Source organism: Acomys minous (genome assembly GCF_964271855.1).
Source record: "Acomys minous genome assembly, chromosome: 8".
Taxonomy (NCBI): domain Eukaryota; kingdom Metazoa; phylum Chordata; class Mammalia; order Rodentia; family Muridae; genus Acomys; species Acomys minous.
In genome coordinates this window covers 115,277,212-115,294,654 of record NC_140489.1, presented here as the reverse complement: position 1 = coordinate 115,294,654, position 17,443 = coordinate 115,277,212, and the positions used below count along the sequence as shown (strand labels likewise).

At 46.1% G+C, this 17,443-nt stretch overlaps 2 long non-coding RNA genes across 3 annotated transcripts; one reads left to right on the top strand and one right to left on the bottom strand.

The window, feature by feature from the left end:
- Positions 1–5,970: 5,970 nt before the first annotated feature.
- On the bottom strand, positions 5,971–9,373 carry LOC311604172. The gene is made up of 2 exons (XR_014781390.1): positions 9,158–9,373; positions 5,971–6,829 (listed from the first exon to the last, which is right to left on the bottom strand). It is a non-coding gene; the product is annotated as an uncharacterized lncRNA (long non-coding RNA).
- A 3,177-nt stretch (positions 9,374–12,550) lies between these two features.
- LOC311604171 lies at positions 12,551–15,687 on the top strand. 2 transcript variants are annotated; one of them, XR_014781388.1, is made up of 3 exons: positions 12,551–13,186; positions 13,673–14,006; positions 15,050–15,687. It is a non-coding gene; the product is annotated as an uncharacterized lncRNA (long non-coding RNA). The 2 variants fall into 2 exon arrangements; XR_014781389.1 differs by having other exon boundaries at positions 13,673–14,587.
- The last annotated feature ends 1,756 nt before the right edge of the window (positions 15,688–17,443 follow it).

Genomic DNA, 17,443 nt, shown 5'->3' with positions numbered 1-17,443 from the left:
CAGAGACTGACTGGGTTTCCGGCTCTCGCATGTCCTGTGTTCACACGCCAGTTGGTTGTTTTCTTTGGGGACTTAAGTAAGACAGAGAGGGAGTCAATCCCACATTACTTTAACATGTCGGAGCTCCTGCTTCCATAGCTGCTTCTGTGATTTTTTTTTTTTTGCAGCCTAAGTCAAGAGCCTTAGAAGAATATCCAAGAGCTTGGGATGTAGTCCAGTTGGTAGCGCTCATGACTAGCACACGCAGAGCCTGGGTTTGATGCTCCGATAAGCTGTGTGGTGCCTCGGGCCTATAATTACAGCTCTCAGGATAGAAAGGCTGAAGGCTCAGAAGTTCAAGGTCATCCTCAGTTAAGTTATATTTAGGGCCTCAAACAAACAAAGAATATCCAATCTGCTATGAAAGGAACAGGCCAGCGGTTCTCAGCCTGTGGGTAGAAACCTTTCGGGGGTGGCGTCAATCACTTCTTCACAGGGGTTCCCTAGACCATCGGAAAACATATTTATTTACATTATAATTCATAACGTTAGCAAGATTGCAGTTATGAAGTGGCAATAAAAATAATTTTATGGTGGGGGGGGTCACCACAATGTGAGGAACTTTATTAGAGGGTCGCAGAGTTAGGAAGGCTGAGGACCGCTGGATTAGACTCTCTCTAGTTGTCGCTCCCTTCTGTTGGCTGCAAGCTCAGTGTGCTTTAATGTATGCCCGTGACCACAACTCCATACTTGTGTTTTAAATATTCTTGTGGGGAAAAAATGTCTACTCCCAGATGTAAGTAGAACCTAAAACCTGCAAAAAGTATAGGGCAAGGTTCGCTCCTTCAATGTAGCCCTTTTGTAGAGAAAAATTTCCAGAAGCCGCCTGCCCCACCCCCCTCAAGAAAGGTTTCACATGGGAGAAAAGTACATGCTTTGCAAATTCTATGTCTTGACTGCTTGCAAATGCCTGTAATTTTGAAGCTGTTGTGGAACGTATATTTCCATATTGCCCTGTGTGATAAAAAAACACGTGGCAAAGGTTGGCTTTCTTAGGTTTTATTTATTTATTTCCATCATTTAAATTATGTGTAGGTGCGTCTATTTGCACAGAGGAGCTGGAGTTACAGGCAGTTATGAGCCGTCGCACATGGATGTTGGAAAGGGAACTCAGGTCCTCTGGAAGAGCAGCACTTGCTCTTAGCCACTGAGTCTCCCCGTTTTCAGTGTGCTGTCGGATTGCCTAGATGGCATTGAAGTGAATGTCTCAGCAGATCACACTCCTCGTTAACGTTGTTGTCTACTGTCTTCACGCTATTTGCTCTAGATGTTTAAAATCGGAACTAGGCACTGAGTCAGTGGATGTCGTTAAAAAACATTCAAGGGTTTTTTGGCTGTCCCCAGTGGCATCAGCTTGGATGTTGTTATGAATGATTAGAGAAAATTCAATACTAGCCCAGGCTCTTCTGTGGCAAGCTTGCAAGAAGAGCGTTTTAAGTTTACGCTGAAAATTCATGTTAGAGTAGCAATTGGCAGATGAAGTTTTGTTTGATAACCCAATTTGAAGACTTTTAAAATGCATCTGGGAATTTTACGTGTGAGATCTTTTGAAAATGCAGAAATCTATGTGGAGTCACAGTAGAAAGACTATCTAAGCTCCTTACATGGCTTACAAAGTTTGCAAAACCCAAGTCATGGGCCACGTACCTGCTCTCACTTCCTTCCCCTGCTCTTTGTCCTTTTCCCCTTCTTCCTCCTTTCTACCTTCCCCTCCCCCTTCTCTATCTGCTCTCCTGGATCTTCATGCTCCAGCCACCAAGTGAGCCCCCTTTGTTTCTTAGTTCCTTTCAATTCCTAGGATATCTCTTTGGGGACCCTGTCCCTTCATTCTTACCTGGCAGAATCTTGTTTCATCTTAAATGTCCTCTGCTGAGGCTCTGCCAGCAATGATTTTATTTATGTTGGTGTTCTGCCTTCACTTCTGTCTGTGTGAGGCTGTTAAAGCCCCTGGAATTGCAATTACAGACATTTGTGAACTGTCTTGTGGGTGCTGGGATTTGAACTCTGGTCCTTTGGAAGAGCAACCAGTGCTCTTAACCGCTGAGCCATCTCTCCAGCGCCTTGGCCAGCAATTTGATGTAGAAATTCTGTCTATTATGGTCTCTTGCTTGCACCCTGATTACTTTCTTCATGGAGCCTGTTGTAATTTGTCATACTGTGATCATCTTTATTGCTTATTTTCTTGTTTACTGGCTTTCAACACAACTAGACTCAAGAAAAAGGCCAATTGGAATGCTTCATAAATGATTGTTGAGTGACATTTACATGTTCAGAAAGTTGAGTAACAAACTCATTGGTATAGTCATTTTCACACCCATCCAATTATATGTAAAATTTAGATTTATTATATGTATATGAGCATTTTGCCTGTATGTATGTCTGTGGACCACTTGGATGCCTGGTGCCTATCGAAATCAGAAGAGGCATTGGATTCCCTGGAACTGGGATTATGGATGGTTGTGAGATGCCATGTGGGTGCCAGGAACCAAACCTGGCTCATCCGCAAGAACAGCAAGTGCTCTTAACCACTGAGTCATCCCTCCAGCTCCTCTATCCACCCCCAGAAGGGTTTCTAGAACTTTCTGAGACTAAGCCCTCAGGAACACAGTAGATGATAGGGTGCAATGACACAAGGTGATATTTGATTGGCTTAGCTCACGTTCTGAGTATAAATAGAATCTCCCCTCTGCCCTTTGCTACTTTTCTCCACACCTATTGTGGAGTTAATGGCCACTACAGACTAGCTAAAGAGCTTTTCACGTATTTTAACTCATTTAATTAATATACAATCCCAGAAGAATGGTCATTATTGTCCTCAGTTTTGTAATGAGGACACAACTTTGAGAAGTGAAGAGGGCTGGTGAGGATGCCCACCATCTTCTTCCTCTGTGCAGGAACCCCGCAAGGACAACTTTTCCCACACGTGGTCCCAGCGAAATTTGTGATCATTGTCTTTAGTGCTCTCAATGAGTCTTTAATGCAATTAAAAGGTGTTGGCCTCAGCAGAGAAGGGTTAGCTTAGGAAAGAGGAGAAGGAAAAAGAAGAATGGAGCAACTATTACGGCGCTCCTGATGCTTTGGGGTCAAATGAGTCCTCAGGCATTTTCTGTAACATAAGTGCTTTCATTATGGTAACTGAGAAATTCAGGGTAAGGGAAATTACTAATTTACCATGGTTATGCATGTCACTCACGCTCTCCTCCTCCTCCTTTTCTTGTGACTGCGAAATAGGAGAGGAAAGTGTTTTCAGCCATTTAAGTCACTTACATTCGTTGCCTCCAAATTTGGGGGAGGAAAGAAAGGAAAAGACAAACATTTGTTAAAAGGACCGATTTTTCCTGCCTCTTCTGGAGGAGGATTGCTTAATGTAGCCTTTCCTCGCCTGTGCCGTGCCCTTGTGTCCCGGCTCACAGTGATTTGCTAACAGGACAGGCAGGGACTTTGCTTGAAACTGACTGGTCCTAAGGGAAGACTTGGTGGGGACCGTTGGATCTGAATCTCTCTCTCCCCCACTGTCCATTCAAACATCGAACTAACTCTGAAGTGATGGTGTGAGAAGGTGGGAAGTGCCCTAATGAAAAAGGACTCTAGTGAGCAGTTGTGCCCCCTTTATCATGGAAGGATGGGGGAGCAGGCGTTGCCTATGAGCCAGAGCAAGAAAGAGCTCGTATCACACACGGATTACTTTATTATTATTATTGTTGTTGTTGTTGTTATTGATAAGGTCTCACTACATAGCTCTGGCTGACCTGAAACTCGCTAAGTAGACCAGGCTGTCCTCAGACTCACAGAGTTCTACCTGCCTCTGCCTTCCTGAGTGCTGAGATTAAAGGTGTGCGACCTAGCTTCCTAGCCTCCAGAACTGTGGAAATTAACATTTCTGTTTACAAATCACCAAGGTGGTGGTGCTTTGTTGCAGCGGCTCAAACAGAGTAAGGGAGATGCTGTAGTTTCCCCGTGGATGGATTTGTTCAAAGTGATTTCTTTTTGTCCTCCAACAGGCACAAGTCTCACGTTCTCTATTTATTCTTTTGTAAGCACACACACAGACACACACATTATTAATATTTACATATGTACTATATAAATATATAATATGTATAGATACTGCTTTGCTTTTTCTTTCTTTCTTTCTTGTTTTTTCTCTTTTCTGGCTTAGGCTGGCCTTGTAGCTGAGGATGAAATTTAACTTCCGATTACCCTGCCTCAACCTCTCCTATTTTGGAATTCTAGTTATGCACCACCATACCCAGTTTTTATGTAGCACTAGCGATTGGATACAAGGCTTCACGCACTCCGGACAAGCATTCTTTCCACTGAGCTGTATTCCTACCTCTAAAGTGACTTAAAAATGTATTTTATTTTATGTACATGTGTGTACGTGCTTAAGTATGTGCATGTGTACCACACGCGTGCCTCGTGTCTGCAGAGGTTAGAAGAGAACACCAGATGTCCCGGAACTGAACTTAACAAATAGTGTGAGCCTCCATGTAGGTCCTGGGGTTCAAAGTCAAACCTTGGTTCTCTGCAAGAGCAGCCGGTACTCTTAACTGTTGAGCCATCTTGCTTGTTTTTGTTTTTGTTTTTGTTTTTGAGACAGGGCTTCTCTGTGTAGTCTTGGCTGTCCTCCAACTACTAGATTTGTAGACCAGACTGGCCTTGAACTCAGAGATTTGCCTGCCTCTGTCTCCCACGCGCTGGAATTAAAGGTGTGTGCCACCACTGCCTAGTGCTCTGAGCCATCTTGTCAGCCCGCACAAAGTGACTTTTAAAGTTTCTCTCTCTCTAGGACATCCACTTGAGGCAAAAAATAGCACCTCAATTGAATGTAGTCCTTCAACTTAAGAAAAAGCAAATCTTTGCCTTTGCTTAAAATGTCCATTTACAATGAGTCACAAGCTGAAGTTCAAAGAGCCCTTTGGAGATCTTGTTCCTGAGTTATTCAAAATCACAAAAGATTGAAAACCGGCAGTTATTGGAAACTATGTACAGACCCAGATCAGCAACCCATCCTGGGTTCACACAGAGGAATACTACTATTCTGCAATATGGGCGAACGGCCACTGTTTACCTGCGAAAATCTAGGTGATTCTACACCTGTAAGAGAATGAAGAAAAAATGAACAAAAAGCTAGACACCAGCACATATAGCCCGATTCTATTTCTAAACAGCTTTAAAACAGGTAAAGCTGATCAGTGGTTTTGAAAGCCAGCCCTTTGTGGGGATGTGGAAAGAAGCAGCAGAGAGAGACTGGGAATTCTGGGACCATTCTCTCCTTTGAACAGAACACACCACAGAGTACATTCGATTGTGAAAATTTATCAAGCGGCATATGCAACAAATTGGGCACTTTCATTATGTTAATTACACTGCCAAAAGCATTATAAAAAGTAAGTGCAAAGGTTTGAGGGAGAGACTGGGTTGCTGGCAGGCATCCCAGCACCCTTCACTCCAGACATGATGGCAGCCTCCACTCTATTCTGTCTCACCCTGGGTGGTGGATGGTGGGAACAAGGGGCAGGCTCCAGGGAGACACGGTGGTCTCTAATTATCTTTCTCTTTTAGAAAATGAAATACCCCCACCAAAGGACTGTAAATGATAGTCCATGACAGAACCTCCTTGATGTCATTTACTGACAAATTCCTCCAGGAGACTGAATAGCCCTCCACCAGCCGACGACCACTCTGCCAGCCAGGCCTGGCCAGTGGCACCCAGAGGTTCGGATCACGTAGCCCGGCTTCTTTCCTGCCCTGAAACCTCAGTCTCTACCTCACAGAACAAAGCTGAGGCTTAAATGATGCTCCTCAGAGCTCTCCATCCGGTACCATGCCTGCACGTGCTTGAAGGAGTTGTACTTTACCTTATCTTTGATTTTTCGTTCTGCACTGTGAGTGATATTTTAATTTTGAGAATAAGGAAACCAAAACAGAGCTTTAAATAATTTATTCATATCTATATGCATTAGTGTTTTGCCTGCGTGTGTGTCTGCGGGAGGGTGTTGGAGCCCCTGGAACAGGAGTTATAGACAGGTGTGAGCTGCCATGTGGGTGGCATGTGCCAAAGCTCTTACTAGCTGAGCCATCTCTCCAGCCTCCAAACTTTTTTTAAAAGCAAGATCACACACACACACACACACACACACACACACACACACACACACACACACATACACACACACATACACACATACACACACACACACACACACACACACACACACACACACACACCCCTATTGAGTGACAGGGCAGGACTTGAATTCTAACCATCGATCCTCAGCCCAAGTGCCCCGTCTCTTTGATATACTGCCTTAGGCACACAGACGGCTATGCCGGGACTTGGTACTTGGTGAGATGGTGGATCGGGGCCGGGGGGGGGGGGGCGGGGGGGTCTTTTCTGGTTCCATTGTTGTGATTTATGAAGTTCTCCTGGCTGCAGCTCCTGGGAAGCAATAGTTCTTCCTTCCCTCATGCATCTCCAAATGTCAGTCTCATTCTCTTCTTCCTCTGGTCCTAGATTGCCCCATGTTGATGCCCAGGCAGCTGTCTAGCTGTAGCTGTCCCTGAACCAGCCACGACTTGCCTTTTGGGCCATCTTGTTCAGCATTGGTGTATGCGTGCAGGAGAATACTGGGTAGCAGTGAAGGTTTCTGTTCACATCGACTCTCCTAGATCTGTCCCTGCTTCTGGGGTCCCAAGAAGCAACTCCAGGTCACAGGTGCAGCCATCTTGTTGAGCAGGACTGAGGATGCAGGTTTCATGACTAAGCATAAAAGAAAACTGCAGCCTCCTTGAAAAAACAAAAGTAAGAATTTAATGTTATGATAACAGACCATTTACCCAGCCGTAGGCTTGTATTAGTTACTTTTCTAATGCTGTGACAAGACACCATGACCAAGGCAACTTACAGAAGAAAAGGTTTATTTGAGCCAATGGTTCCAGAGGGTTTAGATGTCCTTCATGGCAATAAATGGCAGAAACAAGCTGTGAGCTCACACCACGGGCTGCAAACAGGGGCCAGAGAAGACTCCCTGGGAATGGCACGTGACTTTTACACCTTAAAGCCCACCCTCAGAGATACAACTCCTCCAGAGAGGCCACACCCTCTTATCCTTCTAAAATATCGCCACCAACTGGTTACCAAATATCCAAAAATCGAAGCCTTAGGGGAAGGGGTTCTTATTCAAACTACCACATTCCACTCCCTGGCCCCCTTAGAACTGTAACCATATTATAATACAGAATGCATTTTAATCCAAATTCAAAAGCCCCTGTAGCCTTTCATAGTCTCAAAACTATCTAAAAGTCCAAAGTCTTTTCTGAGACTCCAGGCAATCTCTTAATTATAACCCCATGTAAAATCAAAAGCAAATTACATACTCTCAGCACACAATATACATTACCATTCAAAAGGGGAGGAATGGGGGCACAGTGAGGAAATATTGGACCAAAGCAAGATTGAAACCCAGCAGGACAAACTCTAGATTTTACAGTTCCATGTACAATGTCCAAAGGCTTAGATGGCTCTACCCTTCCAGCTTTGCTGCCTGAAATGTTCATCTCTCTCTTAGGCTGATTCTCACTCCCTGTGCACAACTCTCCTTGGCAGAGAGCTTACTGAACTGGCACCTACAGCATCTTGGGAGCTCTAAGGAAACCAGGTTTCACGCCCATAGTTTTACATACTGGCCTCTGAAGGCCTCCATGCAGGGCCTCCCCTGACAATGTTATCTGGCCTCTGCAACTCTCTGAAAGCACAGAAGATTCCATGGCCTTGTTACTTGTACATCTTTGCCCCTGACACTTCTAAGTTCAGATGCCAGGTTGGGATGGACCCTGGACCACTTGGACCACACTAACAACAGCTTCTGGTTGTTGTTGCCTTATAAGCCTTTTCTTTTCACAAGGTAGAAGTTTAGTCTTGCCTCTAGGACACCCTTCCCTTTGTTCCACTACAGATCAGGGCTTTCCCTAATGGCACCATTCTCCTTTGCAATTACAGCCTCTCTGGCAGCACATTCATTTGACTGTGACATCAAGCTTGCTGGTGTCCTTTTCCTCTTCAAATTGTTGTTTCTCTATTGCTTTCTGCCCTGTTTGCCCATTTCATTATAGACCTGCATAAAAGTGATTACTAACAAGCATGTGACAGAGTTAATATTAGGCTGTTTTGAAATTTTCTCTATCAAAAAATTTGACCGTTACATCTATCTCTATCCATCTATCTATCTGTCTGTCTGTCTATCTGTCTATCTACCCATCTATCTAATGTGTTTTTTTTTTTTTGAAAAGGGTTTCTCTATGAAGCCTTGGCTGTCCTGGAACTCATTCTTTAGACCAGGCTGGCCTTGAACTCAGAGATCTTCCTGCCTCTGCTGGGATTAAAACATGTGAGCCAGTACCATCCAGCTGCCTGTTACTTTTAAATTTAGTCTAGACAAGTTCTTAGGACAAGCAGAGAAAGTAGCCACATTCTTTGCCAAAATACCCAAAAAAGGTCTCTAGCTCAGTTGCTATATTGCTCTCCTCTGGGACCTCTTGATTTGGGCCTCCAGTCTGTAAAACTCTCAGTCCCCCACTCTCTTCCAAGCTCCTTCTAGGAGGGCTTATTAAGCTCTGCTGACAGCATTCAATGGATTTTCTAGTCCATAGTTCCAAAGTCCTCCAAAACCCAGCCCGGTTGGGTCTGGCACAGCATAGCCCACTCCCCGTACCAATGTCTCTATTTCCTATTGCTGTGACAAAACACCACGATCGAGGCAACTTATAGAAGGAAGGGTTTGTTTGGGTTTACGGTGCCGGAGGGTTTAAAAGTCAGTGATTACAGCAGGTCACAGGCATGGCAGGCAGGAAATGAAGCCAAAAGAGCTCATAGCTTGAGCTACACAGTAGGAGGCAGAGAGTGAAAACTGGCAATGGTGAGTGGCTTTGAACATTTCCTGTGATATACTTCCTCTCACAAGGCCACACCTCCTGAACTCACCCAAACAGTGCTTCTGTCAACTGAGGATCAAGCATTCAAACATGTGAGCCTATTGGGGGGGGGGGCGGCATTCTCATCCACACACCACGGAGCCCTTTTGAGTATGAGATCTTACGTCTGCCTCTTGAATCTTACCTTATAACTTTGTTTGATGGAGGGGCTGAGATTTGTGGCCATTTGTGGGTACTAATCCAGACCGAAGCATCCACACCTGTCTGGTCCCTTGGTTCCTTTAAGGGATTAGATTGTCAGTGAAGTCAGGGGCTGGTGTGTTCAGGAGGCAAGAGGAGTGACTGTGGCCACCTGAGGTCTGGCAGCCTCAGTGATCTCAGACGCTGAGGTCTGGCTAGCCTCGGGTGCTGTTGTCTGACGGCTAAGCTCTGTGGCAAAGTTTGTGGGGTGGGTGGAGTAATTGAGGTGGGGATGAGGAGAAGACAAGTGTCTGGGGAAGCCCAGAAGGCCAGTGGCTGGGCTGGCAGACTCTTGGCATCTGGGCTTTGAGAAAGACGGAGCGATAGCCACAGACTAGAACTGCCAGTGGCTTCCAGGGCTCTGGCGAGGAGTTCCTGGTATCTGAGGAAGCTTTGAGGGCTATGCCAGCACAGGAACTCCCCAACTCCTTTGGTCGTCAGTGAAGTTGGCATCTGCTCTCTCTCTTCTTCAATGAAGACTTGCTTGCTTTGTGTCAGGTCAAATCTCTCTGTGTGGGGGGGCCACCACTCTCCTTGCTCCTCATCTCATATCCCTGTCCCTTCTTCAGACCCTCTGTTAGTCTAGACTCATCCAGGAGGAACACAGATTTTGGTATTAGAGAAACTCAGCAGGAGTTCTGGCTCAGAGTGGCAGTGTGACCAAAGCCAAGTTACTTGCCTGAATCTTGGTTTCCTCACTTATAAAGGGGAATAATGAGGTATGGAGCTAAACAGATGCTTCACAGAGGAACGTGGAATGGCCCAGAAGTACTTAATGGGATGTTCAACTCCTTAGTCATCAGGGAAATGGAAATCCAACTGACTCCGATATTTCATTTTACGTCCATTGGAATGGCTAAGATCAAACAAACAAACAAACAAGGGACAGCACATACTGTCGAGGATGTGGAGAAAGGGGAATACTCCTCTATTGTTGGTGGGAGTGCAAACTTGTACAAGCACTCTGGAATCAATCTGGTACTTTCTCAGGAAATTGGGAATAGTTCTACCTCAAGACCTAACTATACCACTCCTGGGCATATGCCCAAAAGATTCTCCACCATACAATAAGGACATTTGTTCAACTATGTTCTTATTTGTAATAGCCAGAAACTAGAAACAACACAGATGTCCCTCAACCGAAGAATGGAAAGAGAAACTGTGGTACATTTACACAATGGAATACTACTCAGCTATTAAAAACAAGGAAATCATGCAATTTGCAGGCAAATGGATGGAACTAGAAAAGATCATCTTGAGTGAGGTAACCCAGACCCAGAAAGACACAAATGGTATGTACTCACTTATAAGTGGATATTAGCTATATAGTACAGGATAACCATACTACAATATACAGACCCAAAGAAGCTAAGTAAGAGGGAGGACCCAAGGGAGGATGCTCAATTCTCACCTAGAAGTGGAAATAGGACAGACAACAGAAGTGTTAAAGAGAGGGAACATGGGAGTAATGAGGGTTGATATCAGACCTGGGGAGAGCCGGGGCGGCATGACAGAAGGCTTGCAGAAAGAAGAGAAACCTTGGGCAGGGCTTCTCTGTGACAAGCTGGAGACTTACAGGATATGAGGGTGAATTTAGCTGAGACTCCTAGTAGCAGGGACAGAAGAGGCTACCCTCTACCTAGACAGGACTTCTAGTGGAAAGAAGAGAACACCCACCCACAAGAACTTCGACCCCAAATTTTACGCTGCCTACAAGGTGTGCATGGACAAAAATAAAGCAGAGGCTGAGGAGATGTCCATCCAATGCCTGGCTCAACCTGAGACCCACCCCATGGGAGACAGCGAACCCTTGACACTATTAACGATACTCCGCTATGCTTGCAGACAGGAGACTAGCATAGCTGTCCTCTGAGAGGCTACACTCAGCAGCTGATGGAAACAAATGCAGAGACCTATCCCCAAGAGAGTTATGGGGCTGGCATAGAAAGACTCAGAGGGTACAAGAGCTCCATAAGAAGACTGTCATCTCCAACTAAGCAGGGCCCAGGAGGGCTCGTGGAGACTGAAGGTCCAATCAAGGACCATGCATGGACTGGACCTAGACCCCCTACACAGATATAACCGATGAGCAGCTCATCAGTTACATCTGACATGGACTCTGTTGCCTGCTTTTCGATCTCTTTCCCCTGGCTGGGCTACCTTGCCAGGCCCCAGGGGAAGGGGATGTGCTTAGTCCTGATGTGACTTGATATGCTGGGGTGAGTGGATTGGGGGGCTCCCCTTCTCTGAAGAGTAGGGGAGAGGGTAGGGGAACAGGGAAGGAGGGTAGGACCAGAAGGAGAGGTGGGAGGGGGCTATGACTGGGATGTAAAGTGAATAATTAATAATAATAATAATAATAATAATAATAATAATAATAATAATAATAATGGGAATAATAAAACTACCTGACTCATAAACTGGTTATAAGGCTTAACAAAATAATATAGCCGGAGTACTTGCCATTGAGTAAATGTTAAATAAAATAATGATAAGTGTGAGCAGAAAATGTAGTATATGGGGTTAAGATTTCTGGTCTGAGCTGGGCATGGTGGCCAGCACTGGGAGGTCAAGACAGGTGACAGCTCTGTGAGTTCAAGGCCAGCCTGGTCTACAGAGTGAGTTCCAGCCAAGGCTACACAGAGAAACCCTGTCCAAACAACAACAACAACAACAACAACAACAACAAATAAACAGACAAAAACAAACAAACAAAAAACCAAAACACCACCACCAACAAAAAAGATTTTTGGTCTAAAGTGTGGTTGTGAGAGTCAAATATGAGCTAGTGTCCGAGGTACCACTCAGGTCCTCCTCTTCCTGGCCTTTCCCTGCCTGCAAAGTCCCCTCCCTATGCCATTCTCTCTACATTCTCCCCCAGGACTCTGATTGGTCCTGGTCTGTCATGTCTAGAGGACAGCACTGTCCTGATTGGAGGACAGCCTACCCATCTTCCCATTTTACAGCAGAAACCCAGGCCACAATGAGCGCGGTCTTCTTGCTTCCTGGCTATGGAATGGCCCTGAGGTGCCCTCCTTTATCCGCACATGGGCAGCCGCCTCCCGGGACACAGCAAATCGGCCTCATCCGATGTTGTTTATGTAATCCTTCCCTGAAGTAACAAGGTGTTTACTGTTGCACAAACACATTTTGGTTTAACGGCTGACAGTAAAACTGTCTGATAAAGTTTGATTTAGCGAAAGAAAGCAAAATAAATCTGGGGACATAGAGAGCCGTAGGGGAGAGGGGCTGCCGGGTCTTAATGAAAAGAGCAAGAGAGCACTGTCCAGGAGCTAATCTCTATTAGCCTGGCTGCTCTTTCTGCCCGCCCCTCTTCCAAAAGTCCCTCCAATGGTCCCCTTTTCAACAACTTCCCTGAGATCCCGATCAAACCTGAGCTCTGGATCTAGGAATTCTGCTGTGGTCCAAGTCTGGCTCCCTCCCTTGTCTGCTCTTGTGAATGACTAGGTCTCCCAGCCTCCAGTGAAATTTGCTGCTCCCTGCAAAGCCTCCTCTGAACGCTGCTGGAGCAGACAAAGGAAGCAGTGTGGCATGGAAGATCCCTGGACCAGCAGACCTGGGAACTGACTCCAGCTCCGTCATGTTTGCTACCGGAGGCCTTAGGCGAATCACTTTGCTTTTAGAGATGCCAGCTCACTTGGCTGCAAGAGGTGTGAGGGCAATAAAATCGACAGCAGAACCTGTTTCTTAATTAGACCCTTGCTCCATTTAAGGCACTCCTGCTCCACCAGCGCTGAAGTCTCACGTTGGACATGCTGGTTATTTCCTGGCATGCTCTGCTTGCTAAGTAGAGCAAGGCAAGCATTTGTTGTTGCAGGCGGGTCTTCGAGGCTCCAGGTCAGCTAAAGGGCGAGCTTCTCTTCTGCTCCAAATCTGATTAGTGAACTCTAGAGAACCCAGGAGCCTACAAAGTCTACGAAGAGTTCTCTGATTCCCAAAGAACCAGAAAAACGTAAGTTAAGGAAATAAGCTTACAGCTGTTAGACTGGGTGCCAAGGACGGAAAACGCCAGCAGGTACACCGCAGCATGAAAGTGCGCGGGCACCGCTTCAGGGAGCATGCTTCGGAGCAGAGGAAGAAGAGACTATGGAAATAGGATGAGCTAGTTTTCCTCCTCACACAAAGGGGACAAGGCCTGGCTTGTGCACCAGCAGCATCCCAAGCTGGTGTTGACTAGAGGGTGTGTGCACCTGGGTGCTGTTCTGGAGCGTATACGGGGAAGATGTAGCAGCAACATTTGGAGACAGGAAAAGACAGAAGGAGATACACCACATACTATTATTTATATCAATTACAATATTATTTTTTTTCAAAAGCACACAAACATGATACATATTGAGCCTATGGGATAGTCGTGGGGTAGAGGATGGAGGTGAGGTTCGAGGATAAAAGGGAATTTTTCAAAGGTCTGTCTGACATGATTTTTTTTCTTTCTCAGTGACTCCACCATCACTCGACTGTATCTTCCTTGAGCTTGCCCATGCCTAGCTGCCACCAGTTAACATGTAGGAATATCTGGGGGGAGAGTGGAGATCGGGGGACTGGAGGGGGCCACACCCTGGTAGTCACCGAGCCTGGATGCTGCTCAGCAAAAGTCTCTTTAATGAACTGAAGAAATGCTGGCTCTTCAGCCTCTAGCAAATGCCTTTATCTCCGTGAGCTCGGATTCTACGGCTGTCAAGACAGAGAAGATAATTACAGTCCTCTCCAGGGTTGCTGTGAAGATGAGCTGGTAACAGTGTGTTGAATGTTAACTGCAAAGAGGCATCCAGGTCAGTAGGGTAGGGCAGAACAGCTGTGCTAGTGTTAGCTGCAGACTTTGAATAGTGTAGTTCTTACTTCGCATGAGGTTTTTACATTCTGTAAAATGAGCATCACTAATGCCAACTCTGGAGAGCTATCTTGGGGGATTAATGACAGTGGTGACAGAGTTTAATAGTAGAGGTCCAGAAAGCAGCTCTCTATGGTAATCCACTATTGCAATCCGGATGTTTCTGTTCCCCAGCCCCAGGCTCAGATATTAAAATCCTGCCGCCCTCATGGACGTGGTGTTGGGAAGGAGGTGATGACGTCAGGAGGTGCTTCCCTCATGAAAGTAATTGATGCTCATCTAAGAGAGGCTCCAGGGAGATGCTAGGTGTCTTTGGTTGTGTTAAGACCCAGATTAAATGTTCCTTCTATGAAGCAGAGCATGGGCCCTTACCAGACACCGAATCAACTCCTGCCATGACCTTTGGACTTTCCAGTATGCTATAGGACTTTGCTGCAGTGCCTCAGAACAGCAAAGATAAGGAGTCAGACTGAGGAGGAGGAGGCTGAAGAACCGTGACTTTCTGCTGTGGAAGAGGAGTTGGTGTGTTAGCTAGTGACGGCTGCCAAGCAGCTTACTCCTGAAGTTAGCAGTGAAAACAGCAATCTGGTCATCTCAGTGTTCTTGTGGGTCAGGGTTCAGGCACAGCTTAGGTTTAAGAAGGCGGCAACCATCACCGGATGGTTTGGGTTGGAGAGGGAGGCGGAGGCTGCTCCAACGGTTCACGGGAGTCTCTTGGGTCTCTCTAGTCTTTGCCTTGCGGACATAATTGTGCTCCAGTTCCTCGTGTGGCAGCTGGCTCCTGTCAGAGCCAGAACACAGGCTCTGGTCTTGGTGACACAATGTGACATCGTCTCTGTTTCATTTTATTCACTAGAAATAAGTCACTAAGTCCAGTCCTGGTCTGGGGGGCATGGGGAGGGGCGGGAACATGACACATGGATGGAAGGGTTTCAACCAGCCCGACAGATGCAAGTCACTCCATGTAGGACTTCTTGTTTTCAGGTACAGTGAGGTTGCCCAGGACTAGAGGCGGCTGAGGAATCCACCACTGCACAGAGCAGAGCCACCATTTCAGGAGCACGATCCAGCTGTGCTTTCTATAAGAACTTTGCGTGATCAAGTAACTAGGAACTATTTATTTATCCATATAGCAATGTGGGCTGAGCCATCCTGGCTAATTAGGCCCTCTGGCTGCTCACGCTGCGGCTGTTTCGACTTTCAGGGGAAAGGCATTTATTTAAGTGGAAGTATATGTCCATGCTAGCCCATGTAAAGTTGTGTGTTTGTGTGTGTGTATGTGTGTGTTTCTCTATCTTCTTTGCCCCTTGGGCCCTGCCCCCCCCTAGGCCTACAGACCCCTACGTTCACCTTTCCTCTGTACCCAGTGCCCTTTGTAGGGAGGTCACGTGTGAGGAAACAAGCCCCACATGGTTTTAATCATTTTGCTATAAAAGCCGAGCTGCTCTCTGCTTTGATCAGGATTGAGCTGGTAGAGGAAGGGCTGGGGGCCGGGCCGGCCTGTCCGTGAAGCCCTCCACACACAGCTCCCACATCAGACCGCAGCCATAAAATGGAGCACAGCTCATTAATTCTCCCTCTTAACCAGGGCACCTGACAAGAACTGACTTTGAAAACCCGGAGGACGGATGGGTGGGCGGGTGGGCGGCTCTTGGTCTAGGGGAGAAACATCTGTTTCCAGGTCCCTGACTGTTAAATTGACATCTTTTTATTTGAAAAATTTCTTTTATTTCGCAACTTCCTGCAGTTGGCAAGGCCTCTCGTGCCAGGGGATAGAATGTATGGCTTTGTGGGTGATGTGAGCTGAGCGGCCTGGCTGTCCGGCTGCACAGACCCTCCAGGTGCCACAGTGGGCAGCTTGGCCCTCTGTCAATTATTAAACTCCTGTTAGTGCAGAGAACATCAAACTCCATAAAAGAGCAAAATGGCCTTGAAACTGAAAACCTTGTGAATGTCCCTGAGCCTCCTTATGAGAAATATTAGTGCTGAAGAGTAAGAAAATTCACCTTGAGCCTAGGATGTTTCATCAAGTAGCCTCTCTCTGGACTTAGCAATCAAGTTCCCTTAGTGAAAACAACTCAACCCCCTGAAGTCTGTAGCCTTCATCCTGCAAGCTGAGATAGCTATTGGTAACCAAAGACCCATGTTTGACCTTTAACCTTGAACTGTCAAAGGTCACTGGCAGAGGGTGAGTTGGTCATCTTTTCATCCTGAAAAGGATGAGAGCCCGGGGCTCTTAGGATAGAAGACTGGAAGTGATGAGTGAAAGATCCTATTTATTTCTTCTGTCTTGGGAGCCTTTGCATTGTTTTTTTTTGTTGTTTTGTTTTGTTTTTGTTTTTTACCATGACCACGTGGACCATTATCAACAGGACTCATAGCAGACAGCCACAGGCCATGAGCCAGTCTTTGAGAGACAAGGTCATGGATGAGTTCTAAAGAACCATCAAGAGGGAACTGTATTAGATGTGTCCCCGTATGTGTTCCGGGGTGTGCGCGCTCACGTATTCATGTGTTTGTGTGTGCATGTTTACGTGTACATGTGCACGTGCCCATGCGTGGTAGTAGAAGATGTGAGTATGAATCTTGGTGCCGACTGTGTGGAAGCATCCACCTCATGGTGCCTCTCTGAAGCTTACGCCTGTGAAATGAGTGAATGACTGCAGAAAATACCTTTTGTCAGGGTGTGGTTTGTGTCTTCAGGTACCCAAAGAATCACTTGTTTGTGGGCAGCATGATTTCCTAAAAGTGGCATCCTTGCAGGTTTGACTTTGCCGGTGACTCAGTGAAAAGGTCTCCAGTATTCTCACGTTGCCCCTGGGAGCCCTCAGTGACACTTAGGCTGTCCAGTCACTTTGCCTGGGCCCTTCTCTTTCTAGCCTTGCCCTTCAGTTCTCTTTCCCACCCCAGCCCAATTTTAAAAACAATTATGTATTTTACTTTGTGTATATGAATGGTTTGCCTGAACGCATAGATGTACCTGTTGGATCTTCTGGAAATGGTGTTATAGATGGTCATGACCTACCATATGGGTCCTGGGAACCAAATCTACATCTTCTGCAAGAGCAAAGTGCTCTTAACCTCTGAGCCATCTCTCCAGCCCCACTTCGGCTTACTTATCTCTAAGAAAAAAAAATTAGCAAAATAGCAGCAAGTAAGAGAATCCAGGAAATCGTTCATGTAAAGCAATCTGAAACAATCTGGCACAAAGTAAACATTTGGTTCAATATCCTCAGCAATCCCTTTCATCACTTCCACACCATGACCAAAAGCACCTTGGGAAGAAAGTGTTTATTCGACTTTCACTTCCATATTGCTGTCCATCACTAAAGGAAGTCAGGACAGGAACTCAAACAGGCCAGGAACCTGGAGGGCAGG